The sequence below is a fragment of the Podarcis cretensis genome (genome assembly GCF_951804945.1).
Source record: "Podarcis cretensis genome assembly, chromosome: 16".
NCBI classification, from domain to species: Eukaryota; Metazoa; Chordata; class Lepidosauria; order Squamata; family Lacertidae; genus Podarcis; species Podarcis cretensis.
The window spans coordinates 12,118,052-12,142,459 of NC_137186.1; the positions used below are offsets into that span (position 1 = coordinate 12,118,052).

The 24,408-nt window shown below is 47.7% G+C and overlaps 1 long non-coding RNA gene across 1 annotated transcript in view; it reads left to right on the forward strand.

The window, feature by feature from the left end:
- Window positions 1-24,408, forward strand: part of LOC307205814 — a 38,245-nt gene that overhangs the window by 8,313 nt on the left and 5,524 nt on the right. Inside the window, exon 2 of the long non-coding RNA XR_013834071.1 lies at window positions 21,091-21,145. This is a non-coding gene — a long non-coding RNA (uncharacterized lncRNA). The remainder of the gene's footprint in view (window positions 1-21,090; window positions 21,146-24,408) is intronic.

Consider the following 24,408-nt stretch of genomic DNA (forward strand, 5'->3'; position numbering starts at 1 on the left):
TGGAGGAGCAGGGTTATGAGAACTTTTTTCAGCTCAAGGGCTGTACAGTGGTACCTCAGGTTACATACACTTCAGGTTACAGACTCTGCTAACCCAGAAATAGTGCTTCAGGTTAAGAACTTGGCTTCAGGATGAGAACAGAAATTGTGCTCTGGCGGCGCAGCAGCAGCAGGAGGCCCCATTAGCTAAAGTGGTGCTTCAGGTTAAGAACAGATTCAGCTTAAGAATGGACCTCTGGAACGAATTAAGTACTTAACCCGAGGTACCACTGTATTCTCTCATGGGGACATTACAGGAGCCCCATGTCAACTGGGGTTGGGGCCAGAAGTTAAAGTTCTGGGGCAACAAATGTAATACTCGTTTGGACATTCCAACCACACAGAAGTCAGAGGTGTCTACACACACCAGGGTCGGATTTAGGTTTGACGAGCTCCTAAGCTACTGAAGGTAATGGGGCCCTTCATATGTCCAGCTGTCCTTTGTCAACAACAATTTTGTCGCTGTTTTTGTTGTTGACTATGTGCTATATGGTAATTTATGGACCTAATAAGTATCTAAAGCCATTTGCACATGTTGCCCTGCAACCAGTCCATGCAAAATCTAGGCACCCTATATATAGAAATGAGCAAACCAGTGATATTTTAGGGAGCAGGCCAGCAGGCGGGGCCCATTACTTACATCATAGGAGCCTACACAACACAAAACACTGTTGCTGCATGTAGGTTTTATTTTATTTGTTTTTTATCCTATATTTTGGAAATGTACATCCAGGTGTTTTCTTCCTTTAAATTTTTTTGGGGCCCCCAAGAGAGTGGGGCCCTAAGCTATAATTTGTTTAGCTTATACGTAAATCCGGCACTGACACACACACACACACACCCTTCTGTCATGGACATGTTGGATGCAGAGGGTGTGAGGCACCAGCTGGGGAATCCCAAAGGGAAGAAGGCTCAGAGCCCGGGGACTGGTGGTGGGACAACAATGAATGGGCAGAGGGAGAAGATTGGGAGAAGGTGTCAGGAGAGGCAACAGGGTTTAGTGAGCAGGAAGAGGCTGTGGCAAAGTCCAGAAGCTGAAGCTGAAGCTGAAGCAAGAGAAGAAGGAGGCCAGGAGGCAGAGATAAGTCAGGCTGATGAGGATGCCAGGTCTCTCCCTCTCCTGCCGCAACAAGCTCCCAGTACCAGAAGACGTATGAAGAGAAAGGAGCAGAGACAGGCAAGTAGGCTGAGTGTCAGATTGCAGGGGAGATATAGGCAGCTGTGGGAAGGCAATCTTCAGCCTCTGCAACTGCCTCATAGGGTGAAATATACTCGGAGTCGGTGAAATATACTCGGAGTCGAGAGTGGATTTCATGCTCTTTATTCAGCTCATAGTGGTGAGGAGGAATGGAATTTCCCCCAGAATATCTGCCTTATATACATTATTTACTCAATGGGCCCCACGTGATTGGCTAATTCCGGGATTCTCCTGTAGGCCAATCAGGTTACTGATTCCCTTCCACCTGGAGCTGGATTGGGTGGCTCCTGTGGACCAATCAACTGCTGCATTCTGGATCCTATTGTTCTAGGACCAATCAGACTGCTACATTCTGAATCCTATTGTTCTAGGACCAATCAGACTGCTGCCTTTTGGATCCTATTCAACTCAGTACATAACATAGGGGCAAGACCTACCGAGAAGAGTCGCTGTGCTCATTAGGCCTGCCTTCCCTGAGCAGGCCTTGTTTCTTCTAACAAAGAAGTGGTTTATTCCTGACATCCACTCCTGACCCTCTCCATCCTCCATCCAGACGAGCATGAGGCATTGTCACAGTTCAAGGACACTTTGCAATCAAGGAAAATCACTTGAGGAGAAGGAGGTGGTCAGGGCTGGCAAGGGTCGTGATGCCAGGCAGCGGAGTCTGGGAAGACAGATGTTATTTATGAAGGTTATATTTTGACTTTCCTCCAAGAAGCTCAAAGCTGTAGCCCCCGTGCAAAGCTGAATCTTCCCAACAACCCTGTAAGGTGGGTTAAAGAAGGAGGGAGAGAGACTGGTCCAGGCTGCCCAGTAAACATTGATGGCCAAATGTCAGTCTGGGTCTCCCCAGTTATTAATTCAAGGCCAGGTACCTCACTGCACTGGCTCTCTGAAATAGTCCTAAGACAGAAGCAGAGGAGAGACCTCCAAGGACAAACGAGAGAGAAAATGAGAGAGTGAGGATGGATGGATGGATGCATACACACCATACATTTAAAGTGCACCGCCTCCCACCCCAGTAATATTGAGAACTGTAGTTTGTTGTGTGTGTTTTTTAAGGGTGCTGAGAACTGTAGCTCTGTGAGAATTGAATTACTGTTCCGGGGATTGTTTTGGACGGCATATGCTTTAAATGTGCTGTAAAAGTACAGTATGTACGCAGGCTGGATGAATGAATGGAAGCGCACAGACGACTTAAGTTCCATATATTGATCAGGAATAACCAGCCGCATTTTGGGCTGCCAGCCCTCCGAGACTGCAAGATCATGCATATTTATCTGGGAGTCTAAGCGCCACTGAAGTCAACGGGACCTTGGACAGCTCCAGGCTGGGGGTGGGGGGCTGAGGCAAAGTGCCCTCTGCCGGGGGGGGGCTGGCTGAGAAGTAGCTGTAATTCAGGAGTTACTGAGCTTCTGAGCCATTGTCAGTTCCCACCTTGTTACAGTGGTACCTCAGGTTAAGTACTTAATTCGTTCCGGAGATCCGTTCTTAACCTGAAACTGTTCTTAACCTGAAGCACCACTTTAGCTAATGGGGCCTCCTGCTGCTGCCGCTCCGCCGGAGCACAATTTCTGTTCTCATCCTGAAGCAAAGTACTTAACCCGAGGTAATATTTCTGGGATAGCAGAGTCTGTAACCTGAAGCGTATGTAACCTGAAGTGTATGTAACCTGGGGTACCACTGTATTATGCCTTTTCTCTTCACCTGTGTGCAACCATAGCAAATTCCCAGAATGCCCCTGGTGGTGCTGTCACTTGGGGGCATTGTGGGAAAGCAAGAGGGAACCTGGAACCAGTTGCTCAGAGGGCCTGGATTAGTGGTAGGCACTGCCAAGTCCCCGTCCGTTGCTCACGGGTGCCAGGGCTTGGTGCAGGCCCTAAATTAACTTTACCTCCTAAACCATTTGGGTAGAACCAGGGTGTCTGTCAGCTTGAATGGCAAATGCAGTCACCTGACAGGCTACTTTGCTTTTAACAGGTAGAAATCCACCAGGTGCAGTTCCCTTATCACCGCTTCTCCATGGTAGAGGGGAAGAAATGTGCTGGCACCTGTTGAATTTCTGTTATGCAGCAGCTCAGAGCACAAGATCCCTACTCTGGGTGGGGAAAAGTCAAGTTGGGCAACGACTCGTAAATTGTAGACCTTTGTGTACTCTCCTCTTTCCTGTCCCATCTTTTTGTCTGCACCACCTTTTTATTTATTTTTTGGTTCCATGAGCTCTGATTCCTATTGAATTCTCTGATATATATATATATATATATATATATATATATATATATATATATATTGCTGTGCTGATCCAATCCTTGTGAACAAAAACGGGAAAAAGCTTCTCAACCCCCTAATAGCTTTCTATTATATTATCTCCCCCCGCTGCCTGCTGTTTCTTCCTTGGGAGATTACCCAGAGCATATGCCTCTTCTTTTCTTCTTCGTCTTCGTGTGTGTCTGCATGCAATTGAGATCATTATGGGATGGGCTGCAGTTGCCTCGGCAACGGCAAATGCAGAAGACCCACAGCCCCAAGCAGAAATATTCAAAACAGCGCAGCTTCCAAGACAATTGGTGCGGGTGGGGAGGAGAGAGGGAGCGTGGCACAACTGCAGTCTCGCCACCTGGGGGCGCTACAGAGAGCAAGCAGGAGGGGGGCAAAGGAGGAGTTTTGGCTGTGATCATTTCCAGGTAGGGATGAGTGAACAGGTCCATTGTGTTTCCGTTCCTTTTCTCATTCTTCCAGTCTGAAGGTCTGTTATCCATGTTTCCACAGTTCATGAGATCTAATCCTCATAGAAATTCATCGCCATTTAAGTGTAAACTTCTAAAATACACATATTGGGGGTGCAGTTTTGCCTAATACAGACATTTTTGCAAAGCATGTTGTCCCTGATTCTTATATTTCCCCTAACATAATGCTATTTTCACTAATAGATGTGTTTTTACGCACATTTTGTTTGCAATTTTGCCCGTTAGATGCATTTTCTGCAAAGCTACTTTCCCTCACACGATACATTTTTTTGCCTGTTATTTTCACTAACCTATGCTTCTATGCACAGTTTATTCTAGTATATATATTTTTGTCCATGTTACTTGACGGGAAAACTGCATTGCAGAATCCGGAGATGTGCAGATTGTGAAGGATGAAACTGCATTTCAGTTCTCATATTGATTCAGAGAATGAGAATTTGTCAGGTTTGCCTTTAAATGCAAACTTAAATTGATTTCTCCCCATCCCTAGCGGGAATCCCAACATCTGGAAGGTTGCAGGTTCCCCACCTCTGCTCTCAGTTCCTGGCAAAAACACAATTTGTGGATACCTTGTTAAAGTGTCACTTGTAGGAGTTCATGGACTTGGGTTCTTTTTTTAAAAAAATAATAATGTTTATTATTACATTTATATCTCACCTTTTCTCCAAAGAGCTCAGTATGACATACACACTTCTTTCCAATACTATTTTTCTAGAAATAGAGGGGCCTGAACTCACCATGAACACCTCCCTTGTTCTCTTAGAATAGCAATGGTGCCCACCTGAGATGTGCCGGAACTGAGTTCTGGCAAATTCTGCCTTGGAAAAAAGCCCTGTGTATGAAGGAGTCCTCCCTCCTGTCTGTCCCGGATCTTCCAAATTTCATTGGCTGACCCCTCTGGGAGTTTTTAGTTCAGGTGGTGGCCATTTTGTGTGCGTTCAAATGACACATGACAGCTGATGTCCTGGTCCTTCTGGACCTGGAAGAGGGCAAAACAGGGGCGTAGTAGGGCATGGCGGGCTTATGCACGCTCCGCCAACGTGTGCGGGGGCCAGGAATGGGATACTACTAGTATCCTACTACCTGCATACTACCAGTATCCTCCCTTGTGCCTGGGAAAATTTAGGGGCCTGGATCAGTCTGTGTGGCATTGGGGGGGGGGGCTCGTCGAATACACATGACATCACATTACACATGTGATGTCACATTGCATGAGTGATGTCACATTGCACATCTGATGTCACATCGCACGTGTGACGTCACACATGTTGGAAGAAGGCTGCAAGGGGCCCAGCCTCTCAAGAATGGGGGTGGGACCTCAGCCCCATCCCTGAATACTTTGGGAGGCTGAGATGTCCTCAGCCCCATAGAGTTGGCACATATGGATGGGAGTTGGAGGTCCCTTCACATCTTCTGGTGACGAGAAAGCATCTTTGGGGCCCCAACTCTTAGTGCATGTGCTGCCGAAGCAAGCACATGACCCAAACTCTTTATTCCTTGAGTGCGTCTCCCTCATGCCTGGTACAGAAAAGCGGAGCGAGGGACTTTTAGCAAAACCACTTCCCTCTCTGCTTTCCGTTTCTCTGCACAGGCTCCAGCACTCTTTGTCTGCGCAGGGGCCCCCAGGCACCGCTGCCTGTCAAGCGGAAGATAATTTATTTTTCCGCAAGATGGAGTGCTCCAGTTGTACACTGCGGTCTCTCTCTCTCTCTCTCTTTCTCTCTCTCTCTCTCTCTCTCTCTCTCTCTCACACACACACACACACACACAAGCCACACACACAGAAGCACACCATAGCAGCCTCTCAACCCCCTTTCCTTTCTGGCATTTCCCACTTTGAGTTCAACTTCGTTCTCCTGAGCATAGCGGAAGGACAGTATCAAGATGGAGAGGTCAACTCCACACACCCAAGCCTTGTCTCCACCTGTATCCTTTTTCCCTTTGCTGCTTATCTCCTAAATAGGGATGTGCTAATCTCTCAATTTCAGTTTTCACCAGTTTCAAAATTTTCCCGAGTCTTAAGATTATTCTTCCACATTATTGCATCAGTTTGTGATTTATTTTTTAAGTCCTTGGAAGTATTGACCAGAATTTTAGTGCAAATTTCACTTAGTATTCAAATCTTCGTGTGCTGTGTTGCCAGATATTTTTGCAATGCAGTTTTCCCCGAAATAATGCATTCCTGTTATGCTGTTTTTCATGAATACATGGTTTTTTTTAATGCATTCTTTAACTCCAGTAGATGCATTTTTGTCCACAATACTTGACTTGGAGATCTTGCGTGGCAAAATTCAGAGTAGTGCAAATTCCGAAGCATATGCCTGGTTTTCAATTTGCACATTGTTCCGAAAAGTGCAAAATGAATCATATTTCTCCCCCTTTGCTCCTCCGAAGGCTGCAGTCTGACACACACTTCCCTGGTGAAAGGAAATCCCATGAATACAAGCTGAAAGACCACAGCCATTGCACACTGGTGCGATTTGCTCCATCATACAGATATTTCAGCCCGAGGGCCACATTCCCTCCCAGGAGCCACAGGTCATCAGGGGGCAGAGCCAGAGGCAAAAGTGGGAACAGCTAATTGCATGAGTTTTAGTTGCCTGGTTGATTCAATCAGCACAAACGTACCTATAATCTGAATTTGCACTCATGGTGGTATTGGTGTAACTGTTTGAGATCAGGGTTAGGGTTTGTTTCCAATTGATGTGTGTCCTGTAACTTCTTCTGCCACACATGTTCTGGTAGGTTGGGTGGGTGTTGTCCTGTCTTTGCGGCAAGTGCCTCCTCCAGTTGCAGTAAATCTTGAGGACACATCGCAGAGCAATGAATAAAGTGAACCGTCTATTATAAATGCACCACTTATGCACTATTATTGCATCAATGATACTATTGCATCAATGACAGGATACACCTGTTAAACAAACACACACAAGTCAGGGGGGGAATGTTCTTAAAAATGCTTCTCTGCTAGCATCACTCTTCCGTGGAAATGGGATTTTCTCATGAACCCAAAGAGTGCTCCCTCCTAGTATCCTGAAGAAAAATGACAAATGGAGTGCCACAGGGCCCATTGTTGTTCAACGTCTTTATAAACAACTTGGATGAAGGAATTGAGGTGATGCTCATCATATTTGCAGATTACACCAAACTGGGAGGGGTAGGTACAGTGGTACCTCTGGTTACAAACTTAATTCATTCCGTTCTTAACCTGAAACCATTCTTAACCTGAGGTATCACTTTAGCTAATGGGGCCTTCCGCTGCCACCACACGTTTTTTTCTGTTCTCATCCTGAGGTAAAGTTCTTCACCTGAGGTACTACTTCCGGGTTAGCGGAGTCTGTAACCTGAAGTGTTTGTAACCCGAGGTGTTTGTAACCCGAGGTACCACTGTAATGCAGCAGGAGACAGAATCAGTTTGGAGAAAGGTGCCAAAACCAACAAAATGAATTTCAGAAGTGACAGGTGTAAGGTTCTGCACTTAGGCAGGAAGAATCAGCCGCACAAATATAAGACGGGGGACACCTGGCTAGGGGTCTTAACGGACCACAAGCTTAACATAAGTCAGTAGTATGATGCAGCAACAACAACAAAAAGGCTAAGGCTATTCTAGGCTGCATCAACAGAAGTACAGTGTCCAAATCAAGGGAAGTAATAGTACCACTCTATTCTGCCTTGGTCAGACCACACATGGAATACTGTGTCCAGTTCTGGGGGCCACAATTTAAGAAGGATGTTGACAAGATTGCTGCATTGCAGGGGTTGGACTAGATGACCCTCGGAACCCTAGGGGTCCCTTCCAACTTTACAAAGCTATGCTCATGTCCTATTTTATTTTTCTGCCGATGGACAGTCATAGTTATATAATGAAATATTTAGCACTGTTTGGTTCTGGCCAGTTGTGATTTCATGGCTGTGGTTGCATTACAGGGTTGGGGGAATCTGTGGTCCTCCATACACTGTTGGACTACAGTTCCCATCAACCCCCAGCAGTAGGCTTTCCAAGTTGACATTGATGTGAGTTGGAAATTCAAAACATCTGGAAGGCCCCACCTCTGCTGTATTCTATTCTATTTAATTTATAGGCCACCCTGAGAGGTCTTCACTCTCTCAAGGCAGCCTAGAAGCAAATAATAATAATAATAATAATAATAATAATAATAATAATAATATAGGCAGCAATGTTGGCTGCCCATGGCTGCAGCAAGTCAGGCAGAAATTAAGAGAAGTTCCAGCTACTATCTGCGGGGTGCAGAGATGGAGGCAATGGCCTATGTTTCCCCCTCCCTCTCCATCGCTAAGCCCTCTCCTTCCCCTCAGCCCACAGCTCGCCTGTCCTTGACTGACGGCTACAGGATGATGGGTGATGTTATCGCAGCAGGGGTCCAGCCTCTGCAACAGTCAAACAGACAGAAAAAAAGTGAAGAGAAAACAGCTGGTTCTCGGTGCTGCGTACAGCCCATGGGTGACCCAGTGGGGAGAAAACACATTGTGGCAGAATGAAAACTAAGATGATAATACGAGCTATTTCTGGAAAGGAGCAGGCATGGAAAACAAGACGTGTTTGGAAAACAAAAGGGAGACCCTTTGCTCAACAGAGAAAAGCAGGGGAACTCTTTCCTGTGGGGCGGTGGTTTCGCTCCCTCCCCCAGTTGCGTGCTGATGAATTATTGGGGTTCCTTGCTAGGATGTCCAGGGGTTCCACAATTAGTAGTGCTGCCAGGGATTCCTAAACAAGCAGTTGGCAGCAGAGCCTATGGCCCTGTGGAAGTACAGTGGTACCTCGGGTTATAAACACCTCGGGTTACAGACTCCACTAACCCAGAAACAGTACCTCAGGTTAAGAACTTTACCTCAGGATGAGAAGAGAAATTGTGCGGTGGTGGTGCAGTGGTAGAGGGAGGCCCCATTAGCTAAAGTGGTTCCTCAGGTTAAGAACAGTTTCAGGTTAAGAACGGACCTCCAGAACAAATTAAGTTCGTAACCCAATGTACCACTGTGATTGGACCACAACTCCCATCATCCTTGCCCCTTCACCAGACTGTCTGGGGATGCTGGAAGCTGGAGTTGTCCAGAGGACCACACGCTTCTGTTGGAGTGACAGAGAGCCTGAAGTTCCTTTCCGTTAAGACTGGAAAGACAGTCTGGGCCTGAATGCTGAACGGGTAAGATGTCCTTTGGCATCTTAGTGCTGAAACTTTGCATTTATTGTTGTGTTTAAAAAAAAAAAGTTTTTTTATTGTCGTTTCCCCTACAGAATGGTTACTGACATAAGCAGACACAAAGTGCAGTGAGAATGATGAGTGTAACAAATAAACTTAAAAAAATAAAAAGTGGGAATGCACCAGAAAGGACGCAGCAAGGGGGACTGCTGCTAAGGATCCCAGCTGCTCTGTTTCATTTCCCCTCAGCCATCCTTCTAAATATGAACTTCTCCAAACTTTTGCAATGTAGTCCTCCAGCCAGACTGCTGGGTTAGCCCAACAAACTCTTCTGACTTTCTTAAGTGTTCAGGAACATGCCTGACATGGAGGAATACAAATCAGGCCCTCACTAGGACTGAGTGATATATCGTCTAAAACCAGTTTGAAATCCATATCGTGATCTTGGTTTCATAAATTTTGACCTGGCAATATATTGTGAATCATGGTGTGTGTGTGTGTGCGTGTGCACGCGCTATACAAAATCACAATGTGGGGAAAACCATGATGCCAGCCAATGCCCCTTGACATGGCTCCTTCCTTAATTCAGACATTGTGATGTATTGGTATATCACAATGTTTAGCTGGTTATATACCACAATGTTGAAAACCAGATACAGTGGTACCTTGGTTCTCAAACTTAGTCCGTTCCAGAAGTCTGTTCCAAAACCAAAGCGTTCCAAAACCAAGGCAGGCTTTCCCATAGAAAGTAATGCAAACTGGATTAGTCCTTTCCAGACTTCTAAAAACAACCCCTAAAACAGCAATTTAACATGAATTTTACTATCTAACTAGACCATTGATCCATAAAATGAAAGCAATAAGCAATGTACTGCAGTCACACAATCAATCAATCAATCAGTAACTGAACTGGGTTTCACACAGTCACAAAAACAAAACGAAAAGCGCCGTAAAAACAAAAACGCAAAATAAATGGCAAAAACAGACAGACCTCAGCATAACACTCAAAACGGAAGCATGGCACTCAAATCAGAAGCATATCACAAGCGTGGCACTCAAAACGGAAGTGTAACATTCAAAACGGAGCACGTTCGGCTTCCAAAAAAAGTTCGCAAACCGGAATATTTACTTCCAGGTTCACAGTGTTTGGGTTCAAAGTTGTTTGAGTACAAAGGCATTTGAGAACCAAGGTACCACTGTATTGCCCAGCCCTAGTCCTCACCCTTCCTTTAAGGGGCGGGGAATGTCAGATCAGCCCACCCCTCCTGCTATATGGCTAGAATGCAAGGTTTTTGTTTTATAAAACAAACCTGAGGTGATATGGAGGGTTTCCTCCCAGCAAAGTTATACTCAGAGAAGGATGGTGTGTGTGTGTGTGGAGAATTTGATTTCATTTGCATTTAAAGACCAACCAGCCTATTTCTCACTTTCCAATACAAAACACACTTGTCCTTTGGAATTCCTCGTTCTCCGGATTTGGTATCGCAGTTATTCATCCATGTCATGCGTACGCAAGTGCACACAATACAGTCAACTATGCAGGAAAGGGATATAATGAATAAATGTTCAGAAATGCCTTCTATCTGCAAAAGAAGAAGTGCCCGTAAAGAAAACTCACATTGAAAAATGTGAAATGTGAAATTTGCACTGAAATGCTGGTGGGTTTTCGTGAAGATTTAAAGACGCAAAATTACAAATTGGTGCCCCGATGTGGAAAACTGAATATAAGACTGGGGAAAGGAGAGAATGAAATGGGCAGCTCCTTCCATCTACATTTCTTCTTCCTTTCTCGCTCTGTGTGCTTTCTCGCTACTCCCAGTCGTCTCCCTCGCCACACAGAGCCACAGATGAAGCAGCAGGCGTGTTCTTGGGGCCCACATGCTAATCCCCTGCAAGGCTCAGGGGCTCTGTAGCAGAATTTGGGAGGCTTATATAGCTTGACAGGGAGCGTGGCCTCTGAAGGGTGGAAGTTTGGAAACTGCCACCACAGAGCCTTGGGTAGGCAGTTTGTTGGGCTTTGCGCTTATTTTCAAAACAAGCTGGGCCTGCAACAAAAAGTTGCAGCGCAAAGTGCTCCTCTTCTGGATTTGGCCACGCCACCTCCTCACTTACACCATTCCGTTCCCCCTCCTCTACAGTTAGAATTTAGCGAATTGTAGAGTTGGAAGGGACCTTGAGGGTCATCTAGTCCACTCAGCTCCTGTTCCTGAGGTTCTGGCCCAGCTGATACGGAGCTCGATGGAGCACTGGCCTGACTCCTAAGGGTGCTGTGAGAAGGCTTGGCCAGCCATAGCCTTTGGGTGCCAGCTTGAACGGGAAGACGGGATCCTGGGCAGATAACGAGATTTGGGAGGTTCGGCTGAGCAATAGCAAGGCAAAGTTAAGCAGATTAAGAGATTGCTGATCTGCCTTGGAATAATGGAGAGTTTCTGCGTCTCCACGTGACCTCGGAAAGTAGTGCTCGGAGTGGTATGTGATGGAGGAACCTGTGGTTGTGGACTCCATAACAGCTCTAGGTAAGGGAATGCTTTTTTGCAGCTCTTCTCAGAGAGCTGTGGTCCAGAACTGTGGTCAGCATACGGGCCCAGCCCCTTGGAAGCCTCTTTGACTGAGCTCCCTGGGGTCAGTGCGGGTGGCTGCTTAGCTGTAGGGAGTTAGCCCTGCAGCTATAAATATGCAACTTTGAATTACATGTGCATATATGCCTTTACTTATTAAAGCCCCCCCCTCCCCCTTTTTTTTTTTTTTGCCCTGTCTGGAGCCAAAAAGGCTTCCAGAGCAGCTTGCAAAATATGACAGTCTCTGCCAGCAAGCTTACGAGCCGGAAGACGTGACACAAACAGAAGTCTAGTGTCCAGGTCTAGGGAAGTCATGGTACCACTCTATTCTGCCTTGGTCAGGCCACACACCTGGAATATTGTGTCCGGTTCTGGGCACCACAATTTAAGAAGGATGTTACCAAGCTGGAAGCTGTGCAGAGGAGGGCAACCAAGATGATCAAGATGGTCTGGAAACCAAGCCAGATGAGGAACGGCTGAAGGAGCTGGTTATGTTTGACCAGGAAGAGACTGAGAGGAGATATGATAGAGAGGAACGTGTCCAGAGGAGGGCAACCAAAATGGTCAAAGGCCTGGAAACGATGCCTTATGAGGAACGGCTAAGGGAGCTGGGCATGTTTAGCCTGGAGAAGAGGAGGTTAAGGGGTGATATGATAGCCATGTTCAAATATATAAAAGGATGTCACATAGAGGAGGGAGAAAGGTTGTTTTCTGCTGCTCCAGAGAAGCGGACACGGAGCAATGGTTCCAAACTACAAGAAAAAAGATTCCACCTAAACATTAGGAAGAACTTCCTGACAGTAAGAGCTGCTCGACAGTGGAATTTGCTGCCAAGGAGTGTGGTGGAGTCTCCTTCTTTGGAGGTCTTTAAGCAGAGGCTTGACAACCATATGTCAGGAGTGCTCTGATGGGGTTTCCTGCTTGGCAGGGGGTTGGACTCGATGGCCCTTGTGGTCTCTTCCAACTCTATGATTCTATGATCTTCAAATATTTGAAGGGCTGCCACATGGACGATGTAGCCAGCTTGTTTTCTCCTGCTCTGGAGGGTAGGACTCGAACCAACGGCTTGCAAGAAAGGAGATCCTGACTAAACATCTGGAAAAACTTTCAGGCAGCAAGAGCTGTTCAGCAGTGGAACGGTCTTCCTCAGAAGGTGGTGGACTCTCCTTCCTTGGAGGTTTCCAAGCAGAGGTTGGGTGGCCATCTGTCATGGACAGGGCCATCTTCAGTATATCCGGCACTGTGGTGCAAAGATCCCCCCGGTACCCCCCCCCCATTTCCTAGAGTTGCTGACCTTTTTACAGCGTTGCTGGCAGCTTTGCAGTGCTGGGGGAGGTGGGCAGCTCCTCCAGTGGGGAAGAGGCGGGCGCTCCGGTTGTGGCGCCACTTCAGCGAGGCGGGCGAGGGCGGCAAGCTGATGCCGGGAGGCGCCGCGCCCAGCCTCTGCCTCATCCCTGGCGCCCGTGCCGCAGTGGCCACGACAGTCAGAGTCTCCAGGCACGGCGCTGCTTTGGTGTGGCATGGCGGAGGCGGGCGAGGGCAGTGAGCTGATGCTGGGAGGTGCCGCGTCCAGTTTCTACCTCTTCCCTGGGGCCGTCCAGAACTTGGCGCCCTGCGCCACTTGCGTCTATGGGCGAGATGCCCCTGGTCATGGATGCCTTAGCTGAGATTCCTGCATTGAAGTGGGTTGGACTAGATGACCCTTGGGGTCCCTTTCCAACTCTACGATTCTATGATTCCAAAACACTATTTACAAAAGAGCAACTAAAAAAAATAAGCTGTCCACTGTGTGTTTGTATCCTTGTTGGAGACAATGGAGGAGTGGACCTTTGAGGGTGAAGTCAAACTGTTGGAAGGTTGCAGCATCTGATCAGCTTTGACAACCACACGCTTGAGGTGGTAGAAAAGTTTGTCTTCCTGGGTTCCACCATGACCAGCAGCCTCTCCATTGACAAGCTTATTGGCAAGGCCACTGGGGTAATGGCTCACCTTTCCGAAAGGCTGTGGGAGAATGCAATGCTAACGTCCGATCCCAAGATGAAGGGCTGCCATGCTTCTGTGTTGAGAATGCTGCATTATGGAAGCGAGTCATGGACAACTGACAACCATCGGGAGCAACGCCACATACACTGTGTCAGGAATGTTTTGGGGGTCACATGGCAGGACAGAGTTTCCAAGACAGGCCACGTTCCCAGCATGTTTGCATACACACATCACAAAGGATTTGCTTAGGAAGGAACGTTGCTCAGAGGCACGACACAGGTTGCAAATGCACATGGTCCAGCTTTCAATCTCTTGCATTTCCGGTTAAGAGTGGAATGACACTCCAAAGAGGGATGCATAGTCAGAGCAAGCAGCACCACGCTCAACAGACCAATGGTATATCCCGGGGTGGGGGACTTCCTACCCATGGGGTTATATTTGGTCTACCAGACCTCTGCATTTGGCCCGCCAGCCATCATACGTGACATCAGATCTGGGGCAGGAGGAGGCATGTAGCCACTTCTCCACAGAAAGCAGGGCTGATCTCTCTGTGCATCAGCTGATAAGCTGAGGATTTGGTTCTGCGGGGAGAGCTCAGTTCATATTCCCAAACCCTGCAGCAGTGGCATAGCATGGGGGCGGGGTGCACAGGGGCGGTTGCCCCGGGCACAAAATTGTTAGGGGTGTAGAATTTCTGCACCCAGTGCTATCTCAAAACAGCTGCGTGCTTCCGTCGCTGGACACTGTTGAAAACTTGAAAACCAGGAAGTGACCTCTCCAGACAATGGAACAATTCTTATTTTCTTATTTCTGAGGCTGCGATCTCCTGGGTTAGGCAGCTGAACGCGCATGCATACTCTGGCCATTTCCCTCCCTCCGTGCCTTGGGCTCTGGCAACCTCCGCAATGCCACTGTCTTGCAGGAGCCGGACTGAACAGGCCACGCACCACCCACCAGTTGATGCATGGGGGAGCTCAGTCTGGTTTGGTGACCATCTCCCTACACCCACCAGTGAAAGCTGACCCCCCTCCCTGGGTCCTTCCACCTGCCAGTTTCCCCAGAGGGTGTGGGAAGATAGGGATCTGGCCTCACCCCTGGAATAGCCACCAATGGCTTGTCTCATTTGGGGAGGCCTCATTATATCAGCCACAGAGCAGAGGCTTAAGGCAGAGCAGCTGGGACAATAATGCCATTATATAAACCCAACAAGTTGCGGCTATAACTTAGATTACAGCATGACCCCTTCTTTAAAAGGGAACACAACAGAGCTCGGAAAGGGGCAGGCGAGGACATCCAGAACCATCAAGGGGTGGAGGAAAATCTCTTCCTTGCGAGGAAAGGATAATGTTTCTTTCTTGTGGCTATTTGTCTAGAGTGGGTTTTGGGAAGAGGGAGGTTTGTAAAATTATGGATGATGGATAGAGAGCAGATAGAGATCAATTCCCTCTCACGTTGCACTACAGTGTGGGCCTGCCAATTATAAGTAACTGGTCAGCAGCAGATTCAGGAACATGCAACAAATTGGACTTTTTCACACCGACATAATAATGTGCAGGATTTGATGCCACACAACTGTGACTGTCACAGGCTTTATTAGACGGCTCTCAAAATGGGACTGGATATGTTTGTGGAGGAGGGAGATAAATCGAGAGTTAGCAGCCAAGGTTGTGAAATGGATCCTGCATGGTCAGGGGCAGTCTATAGTATACTATGGGTAGGCAAACTAAGGGCCGGGGGCCTCATCTGGCCCAACCGCCTTCTAAATCCGGTCTACAGACAGTCTGGGAATCAGCGTGTTTTTACATGAGTAGAATGTGTCCTTTGATTTAAAATTGGTCTCTGGGTTATTTGTGGGGCCTGCCTGGTGTTTTTACATGAGCAGAATGTGTGCTTTATTTAAAAAGCATCTCTGGGTTATTTATGGGGCATAGGAATTCATTCATATATTTTTTTCAAAATATAGTCTGGCCCCCCCACAAGGTCTGAGGGACACTGGACTGGCCCCCTGCTGAAAAAGTTTGCTGACCCCAGTCTATACCAATCAATGGGGAGGCAGCCACAGGGGAGAGCTGTTGGTTTCCTGGCCTTGCCTTTGAAAGCAGGATGCTGAGAAGGACTAGAAACCTCTGGAGGGCCCCAGGTTGCCAAAGCTTGCTTTGTGGGGATGTCCCTGAAGAGCAGAAGACTTGCAGGGTCCTGGAAACCCGACAGCTGCCGTTCCGTGAACCATTTCTCCCCCCTCGCCCCCCCCTTACTAGATGTCCCTTGTCCTGCAGCCTTCTAGTATCTCCACCCCTCCACCCCCCAGTTCATCTTCCTGCTGCGCTTCTCCCCAGGACTGCTGAGGTTTGCATAGCAGGGGCTTAATTGCTGCTTGAGAGTTTAATCACCCACTAGGGTGTAATAAAGAAGCAGATGCTGCAATGCTGCAACCTCCCCACACGCACAACCGCAATCCCTCCACAAGCCATGCAAAAAAAAGGGGGGATGAAAAAGAGTTGCCAGCTTGCATTGTAATGCTCAGTCCCAGCCAAAGAGCTGCCCAGCCTGGGACACGGACTGTTCGTCTTCCCGCTCCCCAAAGCTGCACCCTCGGGCTCAAACGCCTTGTCTTCTCATTCATTTCCTTCGTTAGTTACAATTCTGTCTATTGCTGATGTTCAGTTGGTGAGCGCCGGTGTTTTACATAGCCAAACCGGACCATCTGCACTCAGGAGGGACATTATCAGCAGACTCAGAGGTGGGATCCCTGGGTTTGCGAAAGTACAAATAAAATCCCCAAGGGGGAAGCGGCGGGGGGACGACCCCAAAACAGCCCAGAGAGGACTGAGCATGAAAAGTCACCCTTACTGGGGGTCTTTTGGAGGAGGGGAAGCAGAGAGATGAATGGGACGTGGCTGAAGGGGAACGCTGCACACACCAACACATCATTGCGAGTCCCACTACTTTCCCATGTTCTATGAATGTGCTTCATCATCATTATTATTATTATCATCATCATCATCATCATCATCATTATTAAAAGCTGCCTAAACTAGGGTTAAGGGATGCAGGTGGCGCTGTGGGTTAAACCACAGAGCCTAGGACTTGCCGATCAGAAGGTCGGCAGTTCGAATCCCCGTGACTGGGTGAGCTCCTGTTGCTCGGTCCCGGCTCCTGCCAACCTAGCAGTTTGAAAGCACCTCAAAGTGCAAGTAGATAAATAGGGACCAATCCGGCGGGAAGGTAAACGGTGTTTCCGTGCGCTGTTCTGGTTCACCAGAAGCGGCTTAGTCATGCTGGCCACATGACCCGGAAGGTGTCTGCGGACAAACGCCGGCTCCCTTGGCCAATAAAGCGAGATGAGCGCCGCAACCCCAGAGTCGGCCACGACTGGACCTAATGGTCAGGGGTCTCTTTACCCTTTACCCTAAACTAGGGTTACAGGCTCACAGCCATGCTGTACATTCAAATGACATGAATTTTCTCCAAAGCATCCTTGGAAGCTGTGGCCTACCCCTCACAAAGCTACAATTCTCAGCCTCGCTTAGTGAACTAGTGCTCCCAGGATTCTTGGTGGGGGAAGCTATGTGCTTTAAAAGTGTGTTAAATGTGCAGGTGTCACTTGTGGCCACATCTTGTGGCAGTGAGCTCCACAGGCTAAGTGAAACATGGAATGAAGAACCACTGGCTTTTCGCCCATGCCAGCTCAATTTCCCATCGTTTGGCTTGGGCAAGTCTTGGTATTTCGAGGCCCGAACTACACATTACATGCGAATGTGTGCAAGAGTTGCCCAACAACCCATTCAGATCTGCTTTCGTTTGGGGCAATCAAATGTGGAGAAGATGCAGCAGGAGGAGGCACTTAAACCTTGTCCTTTCTGCTATTTTCCAGCTCAAAATCACCCCCCCCCAAGTGACTTTCTCTTGTCCTCCCACTGTGGAGATTTGAAAGCATCCCCATCAGGGAGGATTAATTTAAGTTGAGGCAATTGAACTAATAATTTAGAACACCAGAGGGGAGGGAAACCAATGATTAAATCAGGTTCCGTATTTTGTAAACCATGTGTTTTCTGAAATAAAGACTGCATACCCGTCGGCTGCGATGACAAATTCCAGAGATAATGATTTGCAACCAGATTAAGTAGCTGGACTTCTCTGGAGCCAAATGCAAAACCACTCCAATCAATGCAGCTCACAAGTCTGTTGAGCAACCCAATTTTGTCTGTTTTGAGACACCCGAGGCAATTGTGAGACTAACAGGTCTGTGCAATTTCACTGTACAAATGCAAGGACAGTGAGCAAGATCACTTATGTGAAGACAAAAGAATCTGAAGAAGTGTGCATGCACACGAAAGCTCATACCAATAACTGACTTAGCTGGTCTCTAAAGGTGCTACTGGAAGGATTTTTTTATTTTGTGAAGACAAAAAACAGCAAAGTATTACATCACCTCAAAGCAGCAGTGGGGGACCTGTGGGCCTTCAGACATTGTGGGACTCCAATTCCCATCAGCCCCAGCCAGCATGACCAATGATCAGGAATGAAGGGAGTTGAGGTCCAATAATTTATGGAGGTTCTCCGCCCCTGTCTTAAAAACTAACAAATATATTTTCCTAAAGACAAGGGCCATAATCAATAACAGACTGTACTGTACAGACCGATTTTTTTCAGAGGCAAAGCTGGTAATTGGTGGAGAAAAACAACTTTTCTCCAGCAGATGAAATGTAAATAACCACGTGGATTACAGAGCCACAGGTATTCATTCTTTGCTCCAGCTCTCAACACGTGGGGCTGTTTCCAATGTTAGACATACTCAGACCCATTGGAATTAGGGAACATGACTAAGGCTGTGAATACAGTATCTGTTTAAAACGCAGCCAGGTTGTTATTTTTATCAATTCAGATTGAAGCTGGCTTGGGGATAATGCATCAAAACATTGCATTTCTTAAGAAAAAACACAGGATAGATGTGGATTTTGGCTAATGCTGTGTGAATGGTACTACCTGAAGCAGTGGTGAACACACTGGTTGCAGAGTAAAAAGGTGTGCTTACAGAGTCTAACCTAGATGCATTAATTTCAACGAGTCAGCTCTGAGTAGGACTTAGTTAGATCCTTGGTTTATAATTTAACTTGCTTATCAGTATTCAAATTCAGACTTAATTTATTTTTTTTATTATTATACCCAGCCCATCTAGCTGAGTTTCCCCAGCCATTCTGGGCGGCTTACAGCCTCGGCCCAGTATACCTGAAGGAGCATCTCCACCCCCATCATTCAGCCCAGACACTGAGGTCCAGCTCCGAGGGCCTTCTGGCAGTTCCTTCCCTGCGAGAAGTGAGGTTACTGGGAACCAGGCAGAGGGCCTTCTCAGTAGTGGCTCCCGCCCATCAGATATCAAGGAAATAAACAACTATCTGACTTTTAGAAATCTTCTGAAGGCAGCCCTGTTTAGGGAAGTTTTTAATGTTTGAAGTTTTCTCACTTTATTTATTTATTATAATTCTGTTGGGAGCCGCTCAGAGTGGCTGAGGAAATCCAGTCAGATGGGTTGGGTATAAATAATAAATTTGTTGCTGTTGTTGTTATATCAAAACATAATAAAACATTAAAAACTTCCAGATACGGGGCTGCCTGTATTTAAGCTACATCACATTTTTAAAAGTGGCATTTAATATAACTGGGTTTTTTTAAAAAAAAACTGATTTAATTGAAAACTATTTTGAGCATTTACTTTAATTTCACTTAAAATAACTTTTATCCAAGCTGTCTGTGGAGTGTGGAGAGGATTTGGAAAGGGGAAATGGCAGGAAGCGAAAGCACGGAGGGCATGTTCCTTGTTCCAGTTTCATCTAATGAAGCTGAACATTGGAAAATTCGGGACCAATAAGAGAAGGTCCTTCTTCACAAAGTGAATAGTTAAACTATGGAACTCACTCCTGCAGGAAGCAGTAAGGGCCGCCAATATGGCTTGCTTTAGAAGAGGATTGGGTAAATTCATGCTGGTTATGCTTTGGATGCAATAATGCTTCTGCATACCAGTTGCTGAAACCACGGGATGAGAAAGCGCTCTTGTTCTCAGGTCCTGCTTGCGAATTTCCCACAGGCTTCTGGTTGGCCACTGTGAGTACAGGATGCTGGACCCCAGGGGGCCACGGGCCGGATCCAGCAAGCTCTTCTCACATTCTCATCTTTCGAAACCACCCAAAGAGACTTTGTCTGGTGTAGGTCACCTGCTGGACTTTTATATTACATGCTGTCAGGGACTCAGCGGGAGCGCAGGGAGGAGAGGAGATGGAAAGCGAGGGGGAGCAATCCGAGGGCAGCGTAGGAGAATATGACAGCAGCCCGATAGATTCCATGAGCCTCTCCAGCGAATCGGAAGATTCACAGAAGGGGGCGCCGATGGGCAGGGCAAGGGGCGACCCAAGGGGGACACCCCAGAAGCAAGGGGCCAGCGGGGACTCCCAGAGCAGCAGTTGGAAATCAGGACCAGCTTCCCCACCAGAGCGTAGTGGGGGGGAGGAGTTCCAGGTGTCAGAGCCCACATATGCACCACCAGCGAGAGAAGATGAGTCAGGGTTGACCACGCCTCCATCGGAGAGCGAGTTAACGGTCAAGAGGAAAGTTGCAGGCTGGGCGCGCGCGCCAAGTTCAAAGGTACAGGCGAGCGGCACAGAAGGTAGCCCGGATAGGGAACCAGGTCCTAAAGCCCGCCGGAAGGAGGGGCAAGAATCGTCAGGGTCAGCGTCAGAGGAGTCCAGGAAGGATGAGACCCTAGCGGGCAGGAGGGCCCAGAGGAGAAAGGAACTTAGGAAGAGGTGGAGCAAAGCGAGAGTCTTAAACTGGTGTGGAGGGGGAGGAGACTCAGACGGGACTTCGCCGGTCTAAGGTCGGGACGTAGAGCTGCACGCTGCGGCTTTAAAATGGAGACTGAATCTCAATAAAGACTTTTGTACATAACTACAGCCTAGCGTTGGTCCTCTGTGAGCTGGGACCTGGAGGCAGCTCTGACACATGCATTTGCGGAACAGGCCGCAGCAAAATGATCGAGGGGCTGAAGCAAATCCCATACAAGGAAGAAAGGTTTGGGATTTTTCATTGGGACAAACTTGGCGCACAACAGAAAAGTATTTCAGGGTTAAATCATTTCAAAGAGGAACAAAAGATGTACAGAGAGAGGTCAGCACATCCCTAGCGGTGCCTGTGAGACACCCACCCTATATAAAGTTCCTCTCTTTCCCTGGTAGCTATTCCGGAAGCTTCTCCTTGCGTGACGTTGACAGGCAAACACGCACACAGGGATGTCTGAATGACAAGGCAAATGAGGCCATGTGCCCGAAAATACAGTACGTTCTAATGGAGTGCCCTTTTCTCTCTCTCTGTCTCTCTCTCTCTCTCTCTCTCTGTCTGTCTGTCTCTCTGCAGCTCAGCTCCAATGAGTCACCGTCCCCCAGTGAGATTCCAGGCCAGGAAGAAAAAGGTGAGTGAAAGCAGCTGGCGCGCACACACACACTCTCTTCATCGTCTTCTCCTCTTTGTTCCAGGCTGCCAACTTCTCTGCCAGTCTCAGGGGCATCATCCCCACGCAGCGCCATCCTGGGAAAAACCAAGGCTATTTATTTATGTCGCCTTCCACACACGTTTCAAGGCAATGCAAAACATGCAATTAAAAACAGATGGAAAATAGTTTTGTTTTTTTTAATGATGCAGAAAATAACAGCAGATAAATCTGAAAACAATAGCAAGTAGAAACCCATGGAAGAGACCTAGACCTCCAGCTGGGAAAGTTTATAGGAACAAAAAATGTCTTCTGTTGTTTCCGGAGAGCACAGATAGTGAGGCACTTATGGTATCTGGACAGGAATGGTGTTCTACGGTACAGGGGGAGGGAGTCCCATTGTAGTTTAGTATAGGGTGGGCTTCTGAGATATTTGGGTCTCGAAGGCGACGTTGTCCCGCAGCTCTTTGGGTATCAAACATTAGTCCTATTTTGAGCAGAGCCACTGAAAATAATGGACATGACTCACTTAGGCTGCATTCATGCCATGCATTTAAAGCAGCAAAATCGAAAGCAACATGATGGCCAGAAACAATTACAGTATAGAAAACTTTATAAAGGTAAAGGTAAAGGTACCCCTGCCCGTACGGGCCAGTCTTGACAGACTCTGGGGTTGTGCGCCCATCTCACTTAAGAGGCCAGGGGCCAGCGCTGTCCGGAGACACTTCCGGGTCACGTGACCAGCGTGACATCGCTGCTCTGGCGAGCCAGAGCCGCACACGGAAACGCCGTTTACCTTCCCGCTGGTAAGCGGTCCCTATTTATCTACTTGCACCCGGAGGTGCTTTCGAACTGCTAGGTTGGCAGGCGCTGGGACCGAGCAGCGGGAGCGCACCCCGCCGCAGGGATTCGAACCGCCGACCTTTCGATCGGCAAGCCCTAGGCGCTGAGGCTTTAACCCACAGCGCCACCTGCGTCCCCCAGAAAACTTTATGGAATAGTGCAAAACATCAAAACTATCAAACTGAAGTCTCTGAAAGTCCTTGAATAAATCACGGTGCCAGACTTTACCCTGCAGAGATCAAGCTTGTAAAGGTTTGTAGAATCGGCAAATGTCCAATTCTGATGTCCAACTCTGAACTCGGCTAAACAGTGTTTCCGGATAGCAACTACTGTTTCGTTCAGTTCTTCATCAGCAAATTAGTTCAACAAACACTCGTAAGTAGAAAGATGTGTAATTTCTTCATTAAGAGCAGTAGACTTGTAATCTGGTGAACCGGGTTCGCTTCCCCGCTCCTCTACATGCAGCTGCTGGGTGACCTTGGGCCAGTCACACTTCTCTGAAGTCTCTCAGCCCCACTCACCTCAGAGAGTGTTTCTTGTGAGGGAGGAAGGGAAAGGAGAATGTTAGCCGCTTTGAGACTCCTTTGGGTAGTGATAAAGCAGGATATCAAATCCAAACTCTCTCTCTCTCTCTTTCTGAAAAGTACTCTGGAACAGTGTTCATGCGATTATGTAGTCTCCGCCGTGTAAAGTCTGGCACCGTGACTTCAGTCTGATAGTTTTGCTGTTTTGCATTATTCCATAAAGTTTTCTGTACTGTAATTGTTTCTGGCCAGCGTGTTGCTTTCGATTTTGCTGAGTCATATTTTGCAACAGGGGTTTGTTGGTTGGTTTGTTTATACATTTAAAGCAGTCATGACTTCCCACAAATAATGTTGTTGTTTAGATTTAGATAGTGCCCTTCATCACAAGATCTCAAGGCGGTTCACAGGATAAAAATACAAGGTGAAAACACAAGTAGATCGTTAAAACAACAAAAAACAAAACCCTCCCCACACATTTAAACAGCTGTAGAATTAGTTAACAGTGCTGAGAGTCATTAGGAGACACACACACACACACACACACACACACACAAACACACACACACCATTCTGCTCACAGGGCTACAATTCCCAGAGTGGTTTAACACCCACTCCCAGATAATTTTGGGAATAGTAGTTCTGTGAGGAGAGTTGGGGTCTCCTAACACTTCTCTGCATCCGTAACAAACTACAGCTCCCAGCATTTTGGGGAGAAGCCATGGCTGCTTGAAGTGGCGCGATAATGCTTTAAATGTATGGTGTGAGTGTGGCCTTAGCCTCATTATTATGAATGGGTCTACTCTGTGTATAACAGGAGACAACCCATAAGACAGACTCCGTAGAAGGCAGCTTCCTCTGTTCTGATGAGTCTCCATTAAGCCTTCATTAAAGGGAGCTGCTGCTGCTGCTCTAACCATGGAAATGCGACTCGACAAGGTCTGACCGAGGGCACTCAATGCCACTTGGGCAAATTGCTGTAACGAGAGAGCGGACAAAAAAGGGCAGGCAATGGCATCCCGGAGTGCTGGAGAGGAAGGGAAGGCTCAGAGGAGAATGACACTCTGCAGCTGCTAACAGATCCCCTTTGCTGAGCATGACAGCTTATTCCTCTAGGATGCTCTTGCCAAGACACTCGGCTGCAAAGGAGAAGGGCCTTGATCGCTTGGGGGCGGAACATCTGCTTTGCAGAAGGTCGCAGGATCAATCCCAGGCATCACTGTGTAGAGTTTATCATTGCCCCCATTTGAAACCCTAGAGAGCTGTTGCCAGTCAGAGTAGACAATACTGAGCTGCATAGACTTGGTATAGGGCAGATTCTCCTGTTGGGGAAGGGTCGCAGTTCCGCAACTGATCATCTGCTTAAGTAAAGGTAAAGGGAGCCCTGACCATTAGGTCCAGTCGTGACCGACTCTGGGGTTGCGGCGCTCATCTCGCTTTATTGGCCGAGGGAGCCGGCGTACAGCTTCCAGGTCATGTGGTCAGCATGACTAAGCCGCTTCTGGCGAACCAGAGCAGTGCACGGAAACGCCGTTTACCTTCCCGCCGGAGCGGTACCTATTTATCTACTTGCACTTTGAGGTGCTTTCGAACTGCTAGGTTGGCAGGAGCAGGGACCGAGCAACGGGAGCTCACCCCGTCGCGACCTTCTAATCGGCAAGTCCTAGGCTCTGTGTTTTAACCCAAAACACCACCCGTATCATCAGGTAGACCCGGGAGAAGGCTCCTTTCTGAAACCTTGGAGAGCTGCTGCCAGTCAGTGCTGAGCTAGATGGACCACTTGTCTGTCTTGGTATAAAAGGACCAAGAAGGAGCTGCCATTAACTCTCCCTCCCCTTCTCTACTGGCTTGTTGCTTGAGAGTTAGTTCTGTTAGCTCCTA